We start from the raw sequence: 25,577 nt of genomic DNA on the forward strand, positions 1-25,577 counted from the left end.
GCAACAAAATTAATAAAGGGGATGGGGGAACTACAATACCCAGAGAGATTAGCAAAATTACGATTATTTAGTCTAGAAAAAAGACGACTGAGGGGCGATCTAATAACCATGTATAAGTATATAAGGGGACGATACAAATATCTCTCCGAGGATCTGTTTATACCAAGGAAGGTGACTGTCACAAGGGGGCATTCTCTGCGTCTGGAGGAGAAAAGGTTTTTCCACACCAACATAGAAGAGGATTCTTTTCTGTTAGGGCAGTGAGAATATGGTACCTACCCTTTCTCTGCACCGTATACATTTTTCGCTGTGCGTATTTGGTCAGGACTTGGTTAACTGTAGATTCCTTTATGCCTAATAACATGAGCATAATGAATCTGTTAACTTCATAGTAACGTTTGTCTAAAATTAAATCTAACCTAAGGTTTTTTTTTTTCTTAACATTTTGTATACTTCAGCAAATGTTAAAATAACATTCATTGATGTTGTATATCTCTCAATGAAATAACTTTTAAATTCCTTCAGGTTTGAAGAACGAGCCCAGACAGAGCCAATTAGTGCATTAAAATACTTGCAGAATGACTTAATTTGTCACTGTGGATCATTCAGACCCTGAAGAGACAAAAGAGGTGGGGAAAATGTAGTTTTCTACTCATAATGCTTTCAAATGAGTGAACAGGGTCTCCTGTGTTACACGGGCTTACTGTGCTCACTGTATTTTCATATGTGCCATATGGATTTGTTAGATATCAATGTACTTATGTATATTACATGCACAGCGTATATGTGTGTAACATATGCTTTTTCCTTACACCTGTACATATACACACACATAGTGTTAGTGTGTACGCAAACAATGCAAGCAGTATGAAATTTGTGTTTGCAGTATCACCTGAACTACTTATTTGGGTAACTCCCTTTAACCCCTTAGTGACAGCCAATTTGGTACTTAATGACCAAGCCAATTTTTATAATTCTGACCTTTGTCACTTTGAGGTTATAGCTCTGGAACACTTCAACGGGTCCCACTGATTGAGATTTTTTTTCGTGACATATTGTACCCCTTATTAGTTGTAAAATTTATTCGATATAAAATGCGTTTATGAGAAAAACTGAAATTTGGCAAAAATCTTGACAATGTTGCAGCTTTCTAACTTTTAATTTTTGTCCTCTTAACGCCGGGGTAACACTTGCGGGGTTTGATTCACTATTTTCTTTTTTAATTTTGATCAGTGTGATAGGGTCTATCACAGTGATCAAAATGAACCATTAGGAATAATTTCCTATTGTTGTCAAGGGCCAGCCGGCAGATCGTTTTCTCTGGGGTCTCGGCTATCTCTGGTAGTTGAGACTCTGGAGAAATTCCGACTCTGGGGGGTACTAACTGCTGGTGTTAAAAGGAGTATCGGTGGTCGTTAAGGGGTTAAGACAACAATACTCACTAGTAGAGCATATAAAAGAATGAAAGCAAAATATCCACTTCTGTATAAGGTCTTTAATGTTAAAAGGGTTGTCTAATACCTTATGTTTCTCAATCAATATTTAAAAACTTTAAGCATTTAACTAATTGACATTAGTATAAAATTCTCAACAGTTCCCTTGCTAGCCTCAATTTAGATTTTTTTTTCCACTTCTGATGACGATTCTTCTGACCTTCTCATCATGCGTAGAGGAATCTCAACTGGAATGGTCGTCCCTGACATCCGCTCAATGGGTTTGTTCCTGCACTCCCTCCTGCTTGTTTCTACGCCCCTTCTTTATTGAAGCAGAATGTGATTATCGGTGGTGCTGGTCTGTTCTGCTTTCTTGACTGATCCAGAATGTGTGTGAATGTATCTTAGTGCACTCTACTTTGAAGCGGCTATGGACACAGCAAGAAAAGCGGATGAGGTCTATTTAGATTTTTCTCTGCGTTCTTTCTCCATAAATGTGTTTAGGCAGTCCTTGGAGCAGAGAGCTCTGACAGAAACCCGGCAAGAAGAGAGGACAACAGTTTGGGGTAGAGCAGAACAGACTAGCTTTGTCACCAATCACATTGTCTCAAGGAATAAGGGGCGGTGAAACAAACAGGTGTGGGGGACAGCGCAATAAACTCTTCCTGTACTATGCTGTCCCTACTTCTTAACGTATGAGACTCCCCTCTGCCTGCTGGGATTTTCAAGTAGAAATGTCATCAGAATTTGGGGGAAAAAAACAGAAGTGAAGCTAGTATGGGAACGGTAAGGAATTTTATACAGGTGAATCCGTAAAATGATTGGGTTTCAAAGACTGTTAGATACAGTTTAACCCCTTTCTGACATCTGGCCGGGGACGGGTAGTGCGTCAGCGCGATCAGCAGCGCTCCCGGGGGGGGGGCACTGTGTCGGGCGGTCACGGACTGCCCCGACACATTAACCCCTGGCACACTGCAATCAAACATGATCACAGTGTATCGGGGGATTAGGGAAGAATCGCGCAGGGAGGGGATAAAGCGATGCAAAAATAATTTTTTTATATAAAATTGTTTTTATTGCACAAAAGCTCCAAAACATAAATGAGGTATCGCTGTAATCGTACTGACCCGAAGAATAGAACTTTATCAATTTTACCACACGCGGAACTGTGTAAACGCCCCCCCCCCCCCACAAAAATTAATGAAATGCTGGTTTTTGTTCATTCTGCGTCCCAAAAATCGGAATGAAAAGCGATTGAAAAATGTCACGTGCCCGAAAATGGTACCCTTAAAAACGTCAACTCGGCCCGTAAAAAATACGACCTCACAAGACTCGGTGGGTCAAAATATGGAAAAATTATAGCTCTCAAAATGTGGTGATGCAAAAACTATTTTTACAATAAAAAACGTCTTTTAGCGTGTGACAGCTGCCAAACATAAAAACCGCCATAAATAGTAAATCAAACCCCCTTTTATCACCCCCTTAGGGGAAAAATAATAAAATTTAAAAAAAGTGTATTTCCATTTTCCCAGTAGGGCTGAGATTAGGGTTAGGGGTGTGTTGTGGTTAGGGTTGGAGTTAGAATTGGGGTGTTTCCACTGTTTAGGCACATCAGGGGCTCTCCAAACGCAACATGGCATCTCATCTCAATTCCAGCCAATTCTGCGTTGAGAAAGTCAAATGGTACTCCTTCCTTTCCAAGCTCTGCCATGCGCCCAAACAGTGGTTTACCCCCATATATGTGGTATTGGCCTACTCAGGACAAATTGCACAACAACTTTTGGGGTCCAATTTCTCCTGTTACCCTTGAGAAAATAAAAAATTGGGGGTAAAAATATCATTTTTGTGGAAAAAAAATAAAAAAATTTTTATTTTTATAGCTTTACGTTATAAACTTCTGTGAAGCACTTGGGGGTTCAAAATGCTCACCACATATCTAGAGGAGTTCCTTGGGGGGGGGGGGGGTGTCTATTTTCCAAAATGGGGTCACTTGTGGGGAGTTTCCACAGTTTAGGTACATCAGGGGCTCTGCAAAGGCAACATGACATCCGCAGACCATTCCATCAAAGTCTGCATTCCAAAACGTCACTACTTCCCTTCCGAGCCCCGAAGTGTGCACATACAGTAGCTTTCTCCCACATATGGGATATCAGCGTACTCAGGACAAATTGGACAACAACTTTTGGGGTCTAATTTCTCCTGCTATCCTTGGGAAAATAAAAAAAAAATTGGGGAAAAAAAGATCATGGAAAAATTGTGGAAAAAATTATTATTTTTTTTTTAATTTTTTATTATTTTCACGCCCGGGTGTTATAAACTTCTGTGAAGCCCTTGGGGTTTCAAAGTGCTCACCACACATCTAGATAAGTTCCTTGGGGGGGTCTAGTTTCTAAAATGGTGTCATTTGTGGGGTGTTTCCACTGTTTAGGTACATCAGGGGCTTTCCAAACGCGACATGGCGTCTGATCTCAATTCTAGCCAATTCTGTCAAATGGCGCTGCTTCCCTTCCGAGCTCTACCATGCGCCCAATTAGTCGTTTACTCCCACATATGTGGTATTAGCATACTCAGGACAAATTGCACAATAACTTTTGGGGTCCTGTTACCCTTGGGAAAAAAAATTGGGGGTGAAAAGATAATTTTTGTGGGAAAAAAAAATATGATTTTTTAATTGTACGGCTGTACGTTATAAACTTCTGTGAAGCCCTTGGGGGTTGAACGTTCTCACCACATGTCTAGATAAGTTCCTTGGGGGACCTAGTTTCCAAAATGGGGTCACTTTTGGGGGTTTCCACTGTTTAGGCACATCTGGAGCTCTCCAAACGTGACATGGCGTCCAATCTGAATTCCAGCCAATTTTGCATTGAAAAAGTCCAACGGCGCTTCTTCCCTTCTGAGCTCTGCCATGCGCCGAAACAGTGGTTCCCCCCACATATCAGGTATTGGCATACTCAGGAAAAATTGCACAATAACTTTTGCAGTCCAATTTCTCCTGTTACCCTTGGTAAAATAAAAAATCGCTGGTCAACTTTTAACCCTTATAACTTCCTAAAAAAAAAAAAAAAAAGTTTGGTTCCAGAATTGTGCTGATGTAAAGTAATCGTGTGGGAAATGTTACTTATGTTTTTTGTGTGCCATATCTCTGTGATTTAAGGGCATAAAAAGTTGGAAAATTGCGAAAATTTTCGCCAAATTTCCGTTTTTTTTTTTCACAAATAAGCGCAATTTGTATGAATGAAATTTTACCACTAACATGAAGTACAATATGTAATGAGAAAACAATGTCAGAATCACCGGGATCCATGGAAGCGTTTCAGAGTTATTACCTCCTAAAGGAACAGTGGTCAGAATTGTAAAAATTGGCCTGGTCATGAACGTGCAAACCACCCTTGGGGGTAAAGGGGTTAAGGTATTAAACGATCCGTTTAAGGGCGATTACTAGTTTCCAGTCAAATTTGGATTTGCTTTGTAAACAGTGGACAGCGTGAGAGATCCTATTCGGGAGTAAGTGGTGATTTACCTAGATCAGTGGTCCCCAACCTTTTTTGCACCAGGGACCGGTTTCAAGCAAGACCATTCTTCCATGGCCCGGCAGGGTGGGGATGGAGGTGTGGCAGGGGCGGGGCTTTGGTCATAAGGGGGCGGGGCTATGGACACTGTTGTAGTGTAGCAGTGCATACTTATAATTAAATAACATTTATAATGTGACTCAACTCATCATAGGTTTTGAATAAGTGCTCCATCACCCCCTTCTCCCCATCATTGCCTTCACCCCATCACTCCCTTCTCCCCATCATTGCCTTCACCCCATCACTGCCATCTCTCCATCATTGCCTTCACCCCATCACTCCCTTCTCCCCATCATTGCCTTCACCCCATCACTGCCATCTCTCCATCATTGCCTTCTCCCCATCACTCCCTTCTCCCCATCACTCCCTTCTCCCCATCACTGCCGTCTCCCCATCACTGCCGTCTCCCCATCACTGCCGTCTCCCCATCACTGCCGTCTCCCCATCACTGCCGTCTCCCCATCACTGCCGTCTCCCCATCACTGCCGTCTCCCCATCACTGCCGTCTCCCCATCACTGCCGTCTCCCCATCACTGCCGTCTCCCCATCATTGCCTTCACCCCATCACTGCTGTCTCCCCATCATTGCCTTCACCCCATCACTCCCTTCTCCCCATCATTGCCTTCACCCCATCACTGCTGTCTCCCCATCATTGCCTTCACCTCATCACTCCCCTCTCCCCAACATTGCCTTCACCCCATCACTGCCATCTCTCCATCATTGCCTTCACCCCATCACTGCCATCTCTCCATCATTGCCTTCACCCCATCACTGCCGTCTCTCCATCATTGCCTTCACCCCATCACTGCTGTCTCCCCATCATTGCCTTCACCCCATCACTGCTGTCTCCCCATCATTGCCTTCACCCCATCACTCCCTTCTCCCCATCATTGCCTTCACCCCATCACTCCCTTCTCCCCATCATTGCCTTCACCCCATCACTGCCATCTCTCCATTGCCTTCACCCCATCACTCCCTTCTCCCCATCATTGCCTTCACCCCATCACTGCCATCTCTCCATCACTGCCATCTCTCCATCACTGCCATCTCTCCATCATTGCCTTCACCCCATCACTCCCTTCTCCCCATCATTGCCTTCACCCCATCACTGCCGTCTCCCCATCATTGCCTTCACCCCATCATTGCCTTCACCCCATCACTGCTGTCTCCCCATCATTGCCTTCACCCCATCACTCCCTTCTCCCCATGATTGCCTTCACCCCATCACTGCTGTCTCCCCATCATTGCCTTCACCCCATCACTCCCCTCTCCCCATCATTGCCTTCACCCCATCACTCCCTTCTCCCCATCATTGCCTTCACCCCATCACTGCCATCTCTCCATCATTGCCTTCACCCCATCACTGCCATCTCTCCATCATTGCCTTCACCCCATCACTGCCGTCTCTCCATCATTGCCTTCACCCCATCACTGCCGTCTCTCCATCATTGCCTTCACCCCATCACTGCTGTCTCCCCATCATTGCCTTCACCCCATCACTGCTGTCTCCCCATCATTGCCTTCACCCCATCACTCCCCTCTCCCCATCATTGCCTTCACCCCATCACTCCCCTCTCCCCATCATTGCCTTCACCCCATCACTCCCTTCTCCCCATCATTGCCTTCACCCCATCACTGCCGTCTCTCCATCACTCCCCTCATGGCCTTCTCCTCATGTCCCCATCTCCTCCAGGGTCAGGCTACACAAACACAGACCAACACACACACGTACACACACACGTACACACACACGTACACACACACGTACACACACACGTACACACACACGTACACACACACGTACACACACACACACACACACGTACACACACGTACACACACACACAGACAGACACAGACAGACATACACACATTATACATACACACACACCACCTCTCTCCTCTCACCTGCCCGCCGCCCGCGCTTCCTCGCTCTGACACAGCAGCGGCGCGCTCCTCTCTGTGTCAGTCAGACAGGAAGCGCGGGCGGCGGGCAGGAAGCTGGACGGGTCCTTGCAGCTCCGCTCCTGCTATTCCCTCTTGCAGGCAGCGGAGCTGCTTGGATCGCTCCCTGGCTGCCGCTAAGAACTGCTGCGCGCCGCCCCAGCCCCCGCTACGCCACTGACCGCCCCTGGCTCCCCTTGTCCCCGCGGACCGGCAAGGGCACTGCAGCGGCCCGGTGCTGGGCCGCGGACCGGCGGTTGGGGAACCCTGACCTAGATGACTTCTTCCCCAGCCACCTGCTGTTATACTAAATTGCTAATGTTGCTTGAAAGTACTCAGTGCGAGCAAGCGTTAGTCACAGATTCTCCTGTACCCGTTCACTTCGGCGCTGGCACATAAGAGTGGATACCTGGGCGTCCACCAGCATCTTGATAACCATGTACTTGTTCATGCCCTGCTGGGAAAGTCAAAATTGATACAATATATCAGAAGAGCCAGGCAAACTTTACTAGCCATGAGATGCTGTTGTCATGACCGGATATCTCCTTTCTGCTGGGGAAATGTGTCGAGGCTATTTTTGAGGCCATCTCCAAGAACGTGCTGAGTATTATTTATCAATTTTCCAGGACTTGCAGAGTGATATGCAAGGAGATGTATCAATTGGGCAAGCATCCATTATGTATGACATAGGTGTGCCCTTTTCTATATGATTATCCCTGGTTGTGAGGGTCACATAGGGCATTTCCTGGGACAGCCGCAGAGATGCGGAGGTGCCATTATCGAGCATAAGTAGGTTGCCAACCTCCGTACAGGCAGTTATATACAGCTAGGGTTGAGTCTGGGATAAATTAGTGCCTTCCTTTTGCCTGGCTCTTCTGAGAGATTTTATCATTTTGTACAGTGCTGTGCAAATTAATTGGGACAAAGCATTTTTTTAAGTAAAACCGTAAGTTGGTTACCAGTCAGTGATTCAAACCAGTTTTAACTGCTTTGAACAGGTGTGAGTGCCTGTTCAAAGCAGTTAAAACTGGTTTGAATCCCTGACTGGTAACCAACTTACGATTTTACTTAAAAAAAAAAAAATAAAAAAATAAAAAAAAAATGCTGTGTCTCAATTAATTTGCACAGCACTGTATTTATCATGCTAATTTTCTATGTCTGTTTAGTCCTTATTTTTGAATGCATCTCTATATTTAAAACTGTTTGTGTGTATCACCAACCAATCACGAAGCATCTTTCATTTCACCAGAGCTGTTAAAAAAAAAAAAAAAAAAGCTGAGCTGTGATTGGTTGCTATGAGCAACAGCATGTGTGTCAGCCAAGCTCAATCCACATAGCACCAACCAATCACTAAGCATCTTTCATTTCACCACAGCTGTTTAAAAAAGATGCTGAGCTGTGATTGGTTGCTATGAGCAACAGTTTTCCCACTACAGAAAACACCTCAGCAGACACTGTCATGGTGAGAGAAATCTAGCATCCCTGGAAACATAAGCTTCCAGCCATTGTCTGCCCCCCATAAAGGAGCAGAGCGCATGACAGAAATGAATCCCCCCTCCCGTGCCCATATACATATCACACATCCTCCATCCAATAGGCACATCTTCCCTCTTAAAGGGATCATTGGTATGGAAGTTAGGGCAAATCCATCCAGCGCTTTGGTTCTAACACCAGGCCTCTCTTAAAGGGATCCCCAGTATGGAAGTTAGGGCAGTTCCACTCAGCATTCTGGTTCTGACACCAGGCTCTCTTAAAGGGATCCCCGGTATGGAAAGGGCAATTGCCTTCAAATGCTCTGGTACTGACCCCAGGCTCTCTTAAAGGGATCTCCTGTATGGAAGTTACGGCAAATCGCTCAGCGCTCTGAATCTGACCCCAGGCCTCTCTTAAAGGGATCTCCGGTATGGAAGTTAGGGTAAATCCCTCAGCGCTCTTATTCTCACCCCAGGCTTCTATTAACCCCTTCATTACCAAGCCTATTTTGACCTTAATGACCAGGCCATTTTTTGCAATTCTGACCAGTGTCCCTTTATGAGGTAATAACTCAGGAATGCTTCAACGGATCCTAGCGATTCTGAGATTGTTTTTTCGTGACATATGGGGCTTCACGTTAGTGGTAAATTTAGGTCGATAATTTTTGCGTTCATTTGTGAAAAAATCAGAAATTTGGGGAAAAGCTCGCAATTTTCACATTTTGAATTTTTATTCTGTTAAACCAGAGAGTTATGTGACACAAAATAGTTTCTAAATAACATTTCCCACATGTCTACTTTACATCAGCACAATTTTGGAAACAAAATATTTTTTTGTTAGGAAGTTATAACGGTTAAAAGTTGACCAGCGATTTCTCATTTTTACAACAAAATTTACAAAACCATTTTTTAGGGACCACCTCACATTTGAAGTCACTTTGAGGGGTTTATATGGCAGAAAATACCCAAAAGTGACACCATTCTAAAAACTGCACCCCTCAAGCTACTCAAAACTACATTCAAGAAGATTATTAACCCTTTAGGTGTTTCACAGGAACTAAACCAACATGGAAAGAAAAAATGGACATTTTAATTTTTCCAACAAAAATTTTCTTTTAACATCAATTTTTTCATTTTCACATGGGCAACAGGATAAAATGGATCCTAAAATTTGTTGGTCAATTTCTCCTGAGTATACATATACCTCATATGTGGTCATAAACCACTGTTTGGGCGCACGGCAGGGCTCAGAAGGGAAGGAGCGCCATTTGACTTTTTGAATGGAAAATATGCTGGAATATTTAGCGGTTGCCATGTCGCATTTGGAGAGCCCCTGTGTGCCTAAACATTGGAATTCCCCCACAAGTGACCCCATTTTAGAAACTAGACCCCCCAAGGAACTTATCTAGATGCATAGTGATCACTTTGAACCCCCAGGTGCTTCACAAATTGATCTGTAAAAAAAAAAGTACTTTTTTTTCACAAAAATTTTCTTTTAGCCTCAGTTTTTTCATTTTCACATGGGCAACAGGATAAAATGGAGCCTAAAATTTGTTGAGCAATTTCTCCTGAGTACACCGATACCTCATATGTGGTCATAAACCACTGGGCGTACGGCAGGGTCCGGAAGGGAAGGAGCACCATTTGACTTTTTGAATGGAAAATTAGCTCCAATCGTTATCGGACACCATTTCGCGTTTGAAGAGCCCCTGTGCACCTAAACATTGGAGCTCCCCCACAAGTGACCCCATTTTGGAAACTAGACCCCCCCCCCCCCAAGGAACTTATCTAGATGCCTGGTTAGCACTTTGGACCCCCAAGTGCTTAACAAAAGTTTATAACACAGAGCAGTGAAAATATAAAATAATTTTTTTTTCCCTCAAAAATCATTTTTTAGCACGCTATTTTTAATTTTCACAAGGCTAACAGGAGAAATTGGACCGCAAAAGTTGTCCAGTTAGTCCTGAGTATGCTGGTACCCCATATGTGGGGGGGAATCACTGTTTGTGCGCACGGCAGGGCTCAGAAGGGAAGGAGCGCCCTTTGACTTTTTGAAATGCAAATTACTTCTAATCGTTAGCGGACACCATGTCGTGTTTGGAGAGCCCTTGTGTACCTAAACATTGGAGCTCCCCCACAAATGACCACATTTTGGAAACTAGACCCCCTAAGGAACTTATCTAGATGCATAGTGAGCACTTTGAACCCCCAAGTGCTTCACAAAAGTTTATAACGCAGAGCTGTGAAAATGAAAAATAATTTTTTTTTTCCTAAAAAAAAAAAAAAAAAAAATGATTTTTAGCCAGCAATATTTTTTTTCACAAGGGTAGCAGGATAAATTGGACCCCAAGAGTTGTTGTCCAGTTTGTCCTGAGTACGCTGGTACCCCATATGTGGGTGGGGACCACTGTTTGGGCACACGTCGGGGCTCGGAAGGGAAGTAGTGACATTATGAAATGCTGACTTTGATGGAATGGTCTGCGGGTGTCATGTTACATTTGCAGAGCTCCAGATGTACCTAAACTGTGGAACCCCCCCACAAGTGACCCCATTTTGGAAACTAGACCCCCAAGGAACTTATCTAGATGCCTGGTGAGCACTTTGAACCCCCAAGTGCTTCACAGAAGTTTCTAACGCAGAGACGTGGAAAAAAAATTTCCACAAAAATAATTTTTTAGCCGCCGATTTTTTTTTTTTTTCTTTTTATTTTCCCAAGGATACCGGGAGAAATTAGACACCCAAAGTTGTTGTGCAATTTTTCCTGAGTACGCTGATACCCCATATGTTGGGGTAAACCACTGTTTGGGCACACGTCGGGGCTTGGAAGGGAGGGAGCACCGTTTGACTTTTTGAACGTAAAATTGGCTGGAATCAATAATTGCACCATGTCGCGTTTGGAGACCCGCTGATGTGCCTAAACAGTGGAAACCCCTTCAACTCTAGCCCCAACACACCCCTAACCCCAACACATCCCTACCCTAACCATAACCCTAACCCCAACACACCCCTAACCCTAATCCCAGCCCTAATTCAAGCCCTAACCCTAATGGAAGAATAAAAATAATTTCTTTATTTTATTAGTTGTTCCTGCCTATGGGGGTGATAAACGGGGGTTTATTTACTTTCTATTCTATTTTGATCACTGTGAGAGTTTATCACAATGATCAAAATGAATGAAAGGAAATTGTAGCCGGCGGGCGCACTGCGCATGCGCCCGCCATTTTCCAATATGGCGGCGCCCATGGTCCGGGACCGCGGGACACCGGGAGCCATAGCGGCACTCGGTGAGTACCAGGGGGGGGGCGATCGAAAGGCGGGGGGAGCGGAGGGGGGGCAGATGATGACAGCGGCGGCACATCACCGCTGTCATTCAGTGGCGGGGGGCAGATCGCCCCCGTTAACTGGTGGGTGGGGGGTCGGATCGGTGTCACCAGCCATGTCCGATGCTACAGCAGCGTCGGACATGGCTGGATTGTAATATTTCGTCAATTTTCATTGATGAAATATTACTATCGCTCTGATTGACTGACTGTTTCACTTTTAACAGCCAATCAGAGCGATCGTAGCCACGTGGGGGCGAAGTCACGCCCCCCCCATGAAGTACAAAGCCCCTGTATCTGCGGGTCGGGTGACCTTTCAGTGACCTAGGTCACCCGACCCGCAGGGGGGCTTTAAAGTCATGACGCCACATAGGCGTCACTGGTCAGATTGGTGCCAGTTTTCATGACGCCCATGTGGCGTCATTGGTCGTGAAGGGGTTAAAGGGATCCCTGGTCGGGCTATTCCACTCAGCGCTCTGGTTCTGACCCCAGGCTGGTGGGATATTAGGGGAAGTAGTCTGGTGGCTCTGGCTGACAGGATAATGTGGGATATTAGGGGTAGTTGTCCAGTGGCTCTGGCTGATGGGATGATGTGGGATATTAGGGGTAGTAGTCCGGTGACTTTGACGGGATGATGTGGGATATTATTGGTAGTTGTCCAGTGGCTCTGGCTGATGGGATGATGTGGGATATTAGGGGTAGTAGTCGGTGGCTTTGACGGGATGATGTGGGATATTAGTAGTCCGGTGGCTCTGGCTGACGGGATGATGTGGGATATTAGGGGCAGTAGTCCGGCGGCTGTGATGGGATGATGTGGGATATCAGGGGTAGTTGTCAGGTGGCTATGGCTGACGGGATGATGTGGGATATTAGTAGTCCGGTGGCTCTGGCTGTCGGGCCAATGTGGGATATTAGGGGTAGTAGTCCGGTAACTCTGGCTGAGGGGATTATGTGGGATATTATAGTTAATGGGGCTATGCAGTGTGGGTGGGGCTATACACTCAGCTAGATAGAGAGATAGATATATATAGATTAGTTATATATTGATTAGAGATATATATTTTTTTTTATATATATATATATATATATATATATATATATATATATATATATATATATATATATATATATATACAGTACAGACCAAAAGTTTGGACACACCTTCTCATTCAAAGAGTTCTCTTTATTTTTTTTTTCATGACTATGAAAATTGTAGATTCACTCTGAAGGCATCAAAACTATGAATTAACACATGTGGAATTATGTAATTAACAAAAAAGTGTGAAACAACTGAAAATGTCTCATTCTAGGTTCTTCAAAGTAGCCACCTTTTGCTTTGATAACTGCTTTGCACACTCTTGGCATTCTCTTGATGAGCTTCAAGAGGTAGTCACCGGAAATGGTCTTCCAACAGTCTTGAAGGCGTTCCCAGAGATGCTTAGCACTTGTTGGCCCTTTTGCCTTCACTCTGTGGTCCAGCTCAAGCCCAAACCATCTCGATTGGGTTCAGGTCTGGTGACTGTGGAGACTAGGTCATCTGGCGTAGCACCCCATCACACTCGTTCTCGGTAAAATAGCCCTTACACAGCCTGGAGGTGTGTTTGGGGTCATTGTCCTGTTGAAAAATAAATGATGGTCCAACTAAACGCAAACCGCATGGAATAGCATGCCGCTGCAAGATGCTGTGGTAGCCATGTTGGTTCAGTATGTCTTCAGTTTTGAATAAATCCGCAAGAGTGTCACCAGCAAAGCACCCCCACACCATCACACCACCTCCTCCATGCTTCACGGTGGGAACCAGGCATGTAGAGTCCATCTGTTCACCTTTTCTGCGTCGCACAAAGACACGGTGGTTGGATCCAAAGACCTCAAATTTGGGCTCATCAGACCAAACCACAGATTTCCACTGGTCTAATGTCCATTCTTTGTGTTCTTTAGCCCAAACAAGTCTGTTCGGCTTGTTGCCTGTCCTTAGCAGTGGTTTCCTAGCAGCTATTTTACCATGAAGGCCTGCTGCACAAAGTCTACTCTTAACAGTTGTTGTAGAGATGTGTCTGCTGCTAGAACTCTGTGAGGCATTGACCTGGTCTCTAATCTGAGCTGCTGTTAACCTGTGATTTCTGAGGCTGGTGATTCAGATGAACTTATCCTCCACAGCAGAGGTGACTCTTGGTCTTCCTTTTCTGGGTCAGTCCTCATGTGAGCCAATTTCTTTGTAGCGCTTGATGGTTTTTGCCACTGCACTTGGGGACACTTTCAAAGTTTTCCCAATTTTTCGGACTGACTGACCTTCATTTCTTAAAGTAATGATGGCCACTTGTTTTTCTTTGCTTAGCTGCTTTTTTCTTGCCATAATACAAATTCTAACAGTCTATTCAGTAGGACTATCAGCTGTGTATCCACCAGACTTCTGCACAACACAACTGATGGTCCCAACCCCATTTATAAGGCAAGAAATCCCACTTATTAAACCTGACAGGGCACACCTGTGAAGTAAAAACCATTTCCGGTGACTACCTTTTGAAGCTCATCAAGAGAATGCCAAGAGTGTGCAAAGCAGTAATCAAAGCAAAAGGTGGCTACTTTGAAGAACCTAGAATATAAGACATATTTTCAGTTGTTTCACACTTTTTGGTTAATTATATAATTCCACATGTGTTAATTCATAGTTTTGATGCATTCAGAGTGAATCTACAATTTTCATAGTCATGAAAATAAAAATAAAGAAAACTCTTTGAATGAGGTGTGTCCAAACTCTTGGTCTGTACTGTGCGTCTTCAGCTAGTATCAAATAACATTCTTTTAGCGTTTTTTTTGCCCACATCGCACTAATCATTTTCTCAAATAAAAAGCTGAAAGTCAACTTAAATTGTTCTTTGTGTGATTTACCTGCTTCCTTCATGGAATCTGTGTTCAGATATTTATTTGCCTAGAGCTTACCTTTGTGCAATATTCCATCTCCTACTATCCTAAAGAGAACAGAATGCTTATATAATGTTTAATTGTTTGGAAGAACTTTTAATGATTTATACACCTTGAAGCTGGAATTATGTGAATTTGTTTATGACCTGGATTGCATACTAACTGTGAATAACATATTTTTTTTTTTTGTACAGTTTCAGCTTCTTCCTTCTGCACTTTTTAAATCTAACAAAGATTTCACACCGTTGGGTAAGTTAAATTATTTTAAAAATGTTTTAATTCATCAATGGCTGTATAGTAATAAACCACTATCCATGATGCAGTATTATGGCAATATAGTAATAGCAATGGCAATAGAGATCGAGAGGGAGAGATTGAGATATTTATTTTTATAGCGCCATTTATTCCATGGTGCTTTACATGTGAGGAAGTGGTATACATAATAAAAAACAAGTACAGTAATCTTAATCATTACAAGTCACGACAGTTACAGGAGGAGAGAGGACCCTGTCCGTGAGGGCTCACAACCTACAAGGGATGGGTAAGGATACAATAGGTGAGGGCAGATCTGGATCGGTAGTTACTGCAGGTTGTAGTCTTGTCTGACGAGGTAGGTCTTCAGGTTCCTCCTTTTGAAGGTTTCCATGGTAGGCAAGAGTCTGATGTGTTGGGGTAGAGAGTTCTAGAGGAGGGGGATGTACTTGAGAAATCTTGTATGCGATTGTGGGAAGAAGAGATAAGAGGGGGGAGTTGGGAAGAAGAGATAAGAGGGGAGTCGAGAAGGAGATCTTGTGAGGATCGGAGGTTGCATGCTGGTAGGTCCCTGGAAACGAGGTCACAGATGTATGGAGGAGACAGGTTGTGGATGGGTTTGTATGCCATGGTTAGGGTTTTGAACTGGAGTCTCTGGGTAATGGGGAGCCAGTGAAGGGACAGACAGAGAGGAGAGGACGGGGAATAGCGGGGTGATAGGTGGATTAGTCAGGCAGCAGAGTTTAAGATAGATTAGAGGGGAGGCCATACAGCAGGAGTTTGCAGTAGTCAAAACTGGAGATGATAAGGGCATGCACTAGAGTTTTTGCAGTTTCTAGGTTGAGGAATGTATGGATCAGGGAGATGTTTTTGAGTTGAAGTCAACAAAAGGTGGAAAGGGCTTGGTTATGTGGTTTGAAGGAGAGATCAGAGTCAAGGATTACACCGAGGCAGCAAGCTTGTGGAACTGGGTAGAGTGAGCAGCCATTTTCTTTAATGGATAGGTTTGTTGAGAGAGTCGAGAGATGGGGGAAAGATGATTAATTCTGTTTTGTCCATGTTAAGTTTTAGTAATCTATCAGAGAAGGATGAAATAGAGGACAGACATTGTGGGATTTTTGTTAGTAGGGAGGTGATATTTGGTCCAGAGAGGTAGATCTGTGTGTCATCAGCATAGAGTTGATACCCCAAGCCGTGAGATTCTGAGCTGTCCCAGTCCGAAGGTGTAAATGGAGAAAAGCAGGAGCCCTAGGGCTGAACCTTATGGGGCTCCGACAGATAGGGGGCGAGGGTGAGGAGGTGGTATGTGAGTGGGAAACACTGAATGTCTGGTCTTTTAAGTATGATGCGATCCAAGATAGTGCAATGTCTGTGATGCCAAGAGATGAGAGGGTCTGTAGTAATGGGGAGTAGTCCACTGTGTCAAAGGCTGAGAACAGGTCAAGGAGAAGGAGGACAGAGTGGTGTCCCACGGCTTTGGCAGTCAGCAGGTCATTGGTGACTTTACTTAGGGCAGTTTCAGTAGAGTGGTGCGGCTGGAAGCCCTATTGTAAGAAGTCGAAGCGGGAGCAAGAAGAGAGGTGGGAGGACAGTTGGAAATGGACATGTTGTTCCAGTAGTTTTGAGGTAGAGGGGAGAAGTGATACGGGGCGATGGCTAGATAAAGAGGATGGATGTGATTGAGGCATGTTTGAAGCATGAGGGGAAAACACCAGTTGTTGAAGAGATGGGCTACAGTTGGGATGAAGACTGTGGTGAGGTTTGGGATGAAGTGGGATGGGATCGAGTCAAGTGCGCAGGTGGTGAGATGTGATCTCGATAGTGTGTATATATAGATCTCTCTCTCTCTCTCTCTCTATGTGTATGTATGTGTGTATATATATATATATATATATATATATATATATATATATATATATATATATATATATAGTGCCTTGCGAAAAGTATTCTGTGCACCCTGGAACTTTTCAACCTTTTCCCAATTATCATGCTTCAAACATAAAGATTCCAAATGTAAATTTTTGGTGAAGAATCAACAACAAGTGGGACACAATTGAGAAGTTGGAAAAAAATATATTGGTTATTTAAAATTTTTGTGGAAATTCAAAAACTGAAAAGTGGGGCGTGCAATATTATTCAGCCTCTTTAACTTAACACTTTGTTGCCCCACCTTTTCCTGCGATTACAGCTGCAAGTCGCTTGGGGTATGTATCGGTTTTGTACATCGAGAGACTGAAATTCTTGCCCATTCTTCCTTGGCAAACAGCTTGAGCGCAGCGAGGTTTGATAGAGATCATTTATCAACAGCAGTTTTCAGCTCTTTCCACAGATTCTCGATTGAATTCAGGTCTGGAGTTTGACTTGGCCATTCTAACACCTGGATACGTTTACTTGTGAACCATTGTAGGTTTTGCTTTATGTTTGGGATCATTGTCTTGTTGGAAGACAAATCTCCATCACAGTCTCAGGTCTTTTGCAGACTCCAACTGGTTTTCTTCAAGAATGGTCCTGTATTTGGCTCCATCCATCTTCCCATAAATTTTAACCATCTTCCCTGTTCCTGCTGAAGAAGAGCAGACCCAAACCATGATGCTGCCACCACCATGTTTGACAGTGGGGATGGTGTGGTCAGGGTGATGAGCTGTGTTGCCTTTACGCCAAACCAATCGTTTAGCCTTCGATTTTGGGTTCATCTGACCAGAGCACCTTCTTCCACGTGTTTGGTGTGTCTCCCATGTGGCTTGTTGCAAACTTTAAACTACACTTTTTATGGATATCTTTGAGAAATAGCTTTCTTCTTGCCACTCTTCCATAAAGGCCAGATTTGTGCAGTGTTCGACTGATTGTTGTCCTATGGACAGACTGTCCCACCTGAGCTGTAGATGTCTGCAGTTCATCCAGAGTGATCATGGGCCTCTTAGCTGCATCTCGGATTTGTCATCTCCTTATTTGAAATGGAAGTTTAGAGGAACGGCCGAGTCTTGGTAGATTTGCAGTGGTATGATACGCCTTCCATTTCAATATGATCGCTTGCACAGTGCTCCTTGGGATGTTTAAAGTTTTGGAAATCATTTTGTATCCAAATCTGGCTTTAAACTTATCCACAACAGTATCACGGACCTGCCTGTTGTGTTCATTGGTCTTCATGATGCTCTCTGTGCTTCAAACAGAACCCTGAGACTATCACAGAGCAGGTGCATTTATATGGAGACTTGATTACACACAGGTGGATTATATTTATCATCAATCATTTAGGACAACGTTGGATCATTCAGAGATCCACAATGAACTTCTGGAGTGAGTTTGCTGCACTAAAAGTAAATGGGCCGAATAATATTGCACGCCCCACTTTTCAGTTTTTGAATTTCCACAAAAATTTAAAATAACCAATAAATTTCGTTCAACTTCACAATTGTGTCCCACTTGTTGTTGATTCTTCACCAAAAATTTAGATTTAGTATCTTTGTTTGAAGCATGATATATGGGAAAATGTTGAAAAGTTCCAGGGGGTTGAATATTTTCGCAAGGCACTGTGTATGTATGTGTGTGTATGTACTGTATATATGTACTGTATATATAATCTCTCTCAGCAATTAATGTTGGGATTTTAAAAACATTCTACTCTAGTAAGTGTAAAGCTGATCTTTCCTTAAACACCTTTCCTCTGCAACCAATTTTATTGCTTGCACTTATATTTTTTCCTCCCCTTCTTCCTATATTCATAACTTATTTATAGCTATATAAGTGCATATTTTTTGGTGTCAAGTTGTAGGTTTGAGTGACACCATTTTTCCATACGTTGTAGGCTATGTGCACATGTAGCAGAAAATTTCTGCTTAAAAACCGAACTCCCTTCCCAGAAATCCGCGAAATGAATGTGCATGCTACGTTTTTTACCGCAAAGCGTTTTTTTTTGCGGAAAAAAACGCATCAATATGCACAAAAAGTGCAAAATGCATAGAAATGAATGGGAAGCTTATTTTTAGCGTTATTATAGCGGATATATTGGCAAATCCGCTTAAAAAAAACGCTGTGTGTGCACACAGCCATACTGAGAACGGAAAAAAATGCTAAGTGTGGAGACATGGTTAAGGAAAAAAAAAATGCCCAATTGTTTTTGAATTTTTTCACCTTGTTCATATAATGACTTGGGAACATGAGTTTCAAGTTGCTACAATTATGGCCACAACTTTGTGTGATTATTTTTTTTTTTTCCCTAAAAAAAATTTAATGGAAAGACAAAGAAAAAATATTATCTGCTCTCCAAGACCCCATAGATTTATTTTTATTTTTGTTGCTTTAAGGACTTGTTTTAGCGTCTCAGTTTGATTTTGTACAAAAACTATTTTGGTATACAAGAGAATTTGACAGCTTTTTTTGGAATTTTAAGATAGGTGTGACAACTGGTTAATGTAACATATTTCAATTTTTTTTTTTTTCTTTACAGTGTTTACTATGCAGGTCATTTAGTTTTATGTTTTGAGAGCCCATACTTTTAAGGATGTGGCGGTACACTTTTTTTTTACTTTATTTTTTTAGTCCTCTGATTATTGATCCTTTTTTTAATATAGTGTATTACTACTATATTGTAGTAATTAGGCAAAATGGAGTGACAGATATGAACCCCACCGCTTATGTAGCTGTCTTACTGGCTTTTTTTTCTCACAGTATACTGAAAACTTGCCTTTTTTTTAATGCACAGGGTGCTCAGATGTGGATCACACATACGCTCAGAGGACACAACTCTTTGATACGCTTGTCAACTTCTTCCCGGACAGTATGACGCCGCCTAAAGGCAATTTGGTTGATCTGATTACACTGTGAAGAATGGTGAAAAGGAGATGGACAAATACTGTTAATTGTTATATGTATAATTGGAACTGAAGTTGAAAAGCAACATGTGCACATTATGTAATAGAAAATGCTGGTTTCTATAGGGTTAGGGTCTTGTCGCTGCTTAAGGTTTAATTTGCAGCAATAGTTTTAATTTGATTTCTCCCCAGTTTTTGAGATGCCTAAATATAAGGTAGCCTTCTAATTTTTTCCCTTATTTAATTACTAGGTTTTTGTCTCCCTAAGTTTTCCTCTATTTAGGGGTGAAATATTAGCCTTTGTTTTTGTTAACAGTAGGAGGATTGCCCCCTGTGCTATAATTTTTCCTGCATTTACTAAGGTAAATAAGGGGGCTTTGGTGTATGTTACAGTAACATATGGAAATTGAGCTTAAGCGCAAAAGAGGATTACAAGAAGGGCGACCTCCTGTACAGCTACTGTATTTTCTGTATAAAGAATGTGAATAGAAATATACCACTTCTCTTTTAAGATTTTGCAGCCTTTACTTTGAATATAAAATTGTAGGTTGTAAGAGACTTGCGTTATAAGCCAAATTTAACAATAGTCATTGAGTAGTATAATTTGCGTTGCAGAACCTTGTGCTTATTTATTCATAATCGATGTATAGTGAGCACATAACCTTCCGGTACTTGACTTGGAGCAAAAAATGGAAGGGCAAGCTATTGCAATTGGCAGTACCCCATGGCTTGTAGTCCACACCATTTACCCAGAATTCACTAAACTCTTTAAGTGCATGAAAAGTGTTAAATCTGAATGCTGCAGCGACACAGGTGATGTGCTACGGATTTAAGGCCATGGATGTGTAATACTGAACTGGTTAGAGTTGGGTGTCTATAATCGCACGGGAAAGTCACGATTCAGAAAGGCTTTTTTGAGTACACCAATGAAAATGCTAGAACCTTGCACAACTTCAGGATGCTGTTTCACTGTGACTGGCTGATTTTCTTTATTACTTGGCCTGCTGTCCATTTTTAAATCTGCTAGCACACCGACCCATACACCCTAATTCATCAAGCAGTTTTTGCCAGAGTTTTAGTGTAAAGTTGTGCCAAAGTGTCACGACTTCTGTCTTTTTTTTGTTTTTGTTTTGTTTACACCAATTATAGGTGACTTTTGGAAAATTGGGTAGAGCTAGGATGGGGTGTGGCCAAGCACACCCAGCCAATTCATCATAATTTACACACAAGTGGGGCAAACAACGGTAATGTATGCAAGCCACATTCCTGGCGGTGGTATGCATCCATAGAAAGATGGGTCAAAATCATTGAGGCATATGCCTCTTAGTAAATTTTGTGTATCTTACTCCATCGTTTCCTTCATTAAGACTAGTGTACAAAAGTATTCATGAATCAGGGGCACGGTGTTTGATCTTTTCTTTTAAGATCTGTGGCTGAGTCATCTAGACCGGTGATTTTCTCGACGACATTCATGAATCAGGAGCATGACTCATACACGCCCCCCTCATCAAGAGGTGCCCGCCTTTCAATGAATCGGGGGCGGTGATAAGTGCTGTGCATTTCCATGTGCAACTTCAGAAGCCTTACTCCAGACCCTGATTGTCGTGGGTTTTCTGGATTAAGGAATGCCAGAGCTCATAATGAATTAGACAAGCCTTGATGTCACGCCTCTCCCACCTCTACTTTTCATCCATTTTTAACTGGTCCATTGCGATATCAGTTTAGAAAAAACATGATAGAGGGGAAAAAAAACTGCTAAACAGAACACACAGGAGTTAAAATGTTGGTTTCAGCTACTTCATCCGTCAAATATGGATTTGTAAATGCAGCGTAAGTTTTGTTAAGAAATGTTTTATGCCATACAAATCGGGTAGTTAATTTGCTCCTGAAGAAAGGTTGAGAATAACAGGCAGCACTTAAACTCAGAGTAGAATGGATGGATTCACACATCCATTAATATTGTGGCTCCGTGAGACTCGGAACAGCACGTACTCTGATCTTGTTTTGCAAATCAGACTAGACTAATAGTCTATGGAAACCTGTGAGATGCCGGTTGGAAGGCTTTAAGTTTTCTTTCTGATTTGCATCCCTGTCTCGATGTGTTTTTTGTTTTTTTTGTCTTTTTTTTTATATCAACCGGGTGGGCTTTTTTTTTTTTTTTGTTTGTTTTTTTTTTTTTTTTAACTGAAGCAGGTAGATTGAACTTTTTTTTTGGCCTTTTTTTTATCCATTGACTCAACAAGCAATAAGTCAAAAAAGGAGCTCTGATGGGAAACCAAAGTATTAAAGATGTCTTACATTTTTCTGCAATTCGGATAAGACTAAGGGGTGTGTGTATCAAACACATTATAGGTCCATGTGCTTTGATATATGTGTTCCGAGAAAGACACAACACAGACTTGTGAATGCAGCCTAATAATACAAAGGCCACTTTGTAGGGGTCATTTTTTCATTTTGATATTGAGATCTGTTTTACAGTGGTTTGACTCCAGCCGTTGTTCTTGAGGCAGAGATATAGCAGTGTATTATGCGCTTTAAATGGCTGTGTAATAACTGCCTTACCTTGTGTAGAATGGGTACATACATAAATATACTTTGAGGAAAGTTCTATCTATGGCTAAACTTAAAGACTCAGAACATAAATGTGGACCTACTTTATGGACAAAATGATCCGTATGAATAAGGCCTTAGATGTCCAAAATAATTCTGCTTCTTAGCAGCAGTGGGCTGTATCAGATAGGACCGGGGACATTTTTTTTATATTTTTCAATTTCGCCTTGTAAGCAGGTCATGATTTAGCTTGGTATATTGTGATGAGCACCAATGTAATTGTCCAGGTGGAATACAATGTAAATATTTCCATACATTCACTATATTTCTAATCCATTTAGCTCTAAGAAACTGATGTGAATGACTTTTGGAATAAATAACACATGTATAAAGCAGGCTTGTTTTTAGATAAATTGTAAATGCATAAATCCGAGGTGCTGCTGTTCACGTTGTCCTTTTTGTGTTTCACTATACCGTATTAGGCTGGTGGTGTAATATAGATATAGAAGGATTTTTATCCACAGTAAAGGTACAAAACTTGGCAAATATGACACCACCTCCATAGTGTTCTGGGACACGATGAATTTTTTACAATTTCTATTGGTGAATAAAAAATAAAAAATCTAAAAAGATTATATATTAAACCTGTCTACAGAGGACCCACAGATTGGGCAATTAGAAACATTATGGAGCCATTTGCATGTGGAAAGATGTACCAGAAATGTGTTCTATTCTGACTTTCCATGTTTATAGTCACATGAAGTATCTTGAAGTGAAAAAATCTGATTTAGTTTTTCAAGTGAAATCCACATCAAAAATCCATATTTTATTTTTTGCAGTTTTTGACTTCAGTGTCTAGCTTGGTGCAGATTCTGAAAGGAATCTGCATCAAAGATACTATATGAACAGCAATGTCGATTTCCCATTGAAATCAATAAAAAGCCTATTCCAAGTATTTTGGGTGTTTTTTGAAGCAGTAGTTTGTTTCTGCTCCAAAATTTTCATGGGAACATATTCTAAGCCTGCACGATTGCATATGAAAAGTTACAGAAAGTATTGGGGCTGTGAAGCATGAGTCGGTGACATGGAAATTGAGGAGTTGGCGTCGGAGATTTGGCTTACCGACTCCACAGCCCTGGAAAGTATTCAGACGTCTTGAATGCACAGAGTAGATATGTCATAGCAGTGCTGTAAAGAATAATTGTGGTTAACCATTTTTGAATGTAGATGTAGAAAAACACACATAGATGGGGATCCCATGCTTTGAGTTTTATATTTTATAGTCTTTCTGAGTTTGCTCCACTTTAATGGCCCAAAATGTCTTATTACTGTTTAATTAAAAAAAATAAAAATGTAAAACACAAAGGCCCAGCGTTGCATTAATATATAGCACATTAAGATGTAATCTGCCACTTTGTTTTGGTAGTATTCTTCTGCTTTGGGCTGGATTGGATCCCAACACACAGGATGGGGGGGATAATGCAGCACTGGCATACTTGTATAAACTATCATGGAAGTGTGCTTCTCTCCAAATATCTATCATTTCTCTCAAATCACTGCCTTGGTTGAGCAATAATCGGGCCCCAACAAATCTCGCACACACTGTGTGTGATACTACAAGAGATCTCCCAGATGGGTATGAGCGTACTGCACGTGTGTAAACAGGCCAGTATTTGTGGATTACTACCAGTAGAAATGTGAATACTATACTGGAGAAGACTATATTGCACTGGTCCATAATTATAATGTTTATATAGGTAATTTATAAGCTGTAATTGTGTCACAATGAGCACAGCCTTTCAAAGAGGACCTGTCACCAGGTTAAATAAGGCCAGTTTTTGCAGAACTTAAAAAACAAAGCCCAATTTGACAGAGCAGGAATAAAATAAGAGCAAAAACTGGCCACATTTGACCTTGACAGGTCCTCTTTAAGTGCTGTATGGAACCATTGTATGTAGAAGTGCATAAGCCTATTACACATATTACACACCGTGACCTGTGACATGGTCCTGTTCATGAACCTGTACTCTGACTATAAGCCTTCAGCCTCAATTGGTGCCACATTTTCCAATAATTAATAAAGATGGTTTCTACAAGTGATAGAAATGTTCATTATTACTAATACTGGCTGTGAGGACAGGACACTTTATGGAAGGATAGATTACTTGACGTTATTAAATGCTGCTCCACCTGTATGAAGTTAAACCCCAGTCTAGGCTGTCCCCGATCCAGTTGTAGGATGGACTGGTGTTGGTTGTGATTTATGTAAATCATGCTTTTTCATCTTCTATGAATTCTGATGATTTTACATTTACAGCATATGAATTTTGTGTTTTTCACCACTTTGTTGAACTGCTTAGTATTGTACCCTGAATAAATTTATAAAATCAACATATTTCCTTCCAGCTTGTACCAAACCTGTGTGCAAAATAAACAATGTATATAATTTTCAGAATTTCTTGAGTGCATTTGTTAATATAAAAAATGGGTGTTCTTAGGCCGGTTTCACATTAGCCTTTGGCTGAGCTGCGGAGGGCTGCGTACTTCCTCCCTTAAGCTCCGCCTACTTCCGCACTTCCGTTTAACTCCGCCTACTTCTGCATGCGTCCTGCGTACCAATCTTAAACATTGGGCACGCAGGACATGTGGATGTATGAAGATGCGTCGTTTTGACGTGCCCACCAAACGCACAAACGCAACGTGTTGCGGAAGAAGTACGCAGCCCTCCGCAGCTCAGCCAAGTTTTAATGTGAACTTAGCCGCATTGTTCATGATTGTCCAAATTTCTTTATATTATGGAAAATACTATTCAGAGATCATGGATGGTGTAGAATGTAAAAGCATGTGATCTATTAGGTCTTGAGGTATATAGGCCTCATCTGTTCCGGCAATTTATTCAGTGTTCAGGATGTTTTCTTAGAAAAACGTCTTTGGAGGGTGGTAATACTCTAATTAAATGAATAAATCTAATCCTGTTAATGTTAACTTGTATTCCAAGGCCCTTTCTCTAGTAGACCCCATTGTTCCATGTTCCATCTACCAACGTCACTACCTCAGTGAATTGCCTTTTTACTAGTTCAACTAACATAAATGATAGGAAGGTAGTAGACATTTTTTAAACAAAATCTGCCACTTCTAAATCTATCTATGTTCTTTGCAAATTAACATTTGATTAATCTGATTGGGATTGTTTCAGATTGTTCTACAGCATCCACCCTCGGTATGCTTAGGCCTCATTTAGATGTCCACGTTTGTTCACGTACAAAAAAAATGTTTTGAGTTCCATCAGTGTTTTGGATTT

At 42.0% G+C, this 25,577-nt stretch overlaps 1 long non-coding RNA gene across 1 annotated transcript; it reads left to right on the top strand.

Moving 5' to 3' along the window:
• Positions 1-516: 516 nt before the first annotated feature.
• On the top strand, positions 517-24,731 carry LOC141072611 (uncharacterized). Its single transcript, XR_012226711.1, has 3 exons — positions 517-629; positions 14,855-14,909; positions 19,618-24,731. It is a non-coding gene; the product is annotated as an uncharacterized lncRNA (long non-coding RNA).
• Positions 24,732-25,577: the final 846 nt, after the last annotated feature.

The sequence above is a fragment of the Dendrobates tinctorius genome, unplaced genomic scaffold (assembly GCF_039654945.1).
Source record: "Dendrobates tinctorius isolate UK_male_01 unplaced genomic scaffold, ASM3965494v1 ptg000281l, whole genome shotgun sequence".
Taxonomy (NCBI): Eukaryota; Metazoa; Chordata; class Amphibia; order Anura; family Dendrobatidae; genus Dendrobates; species Dendrobates tinctorius.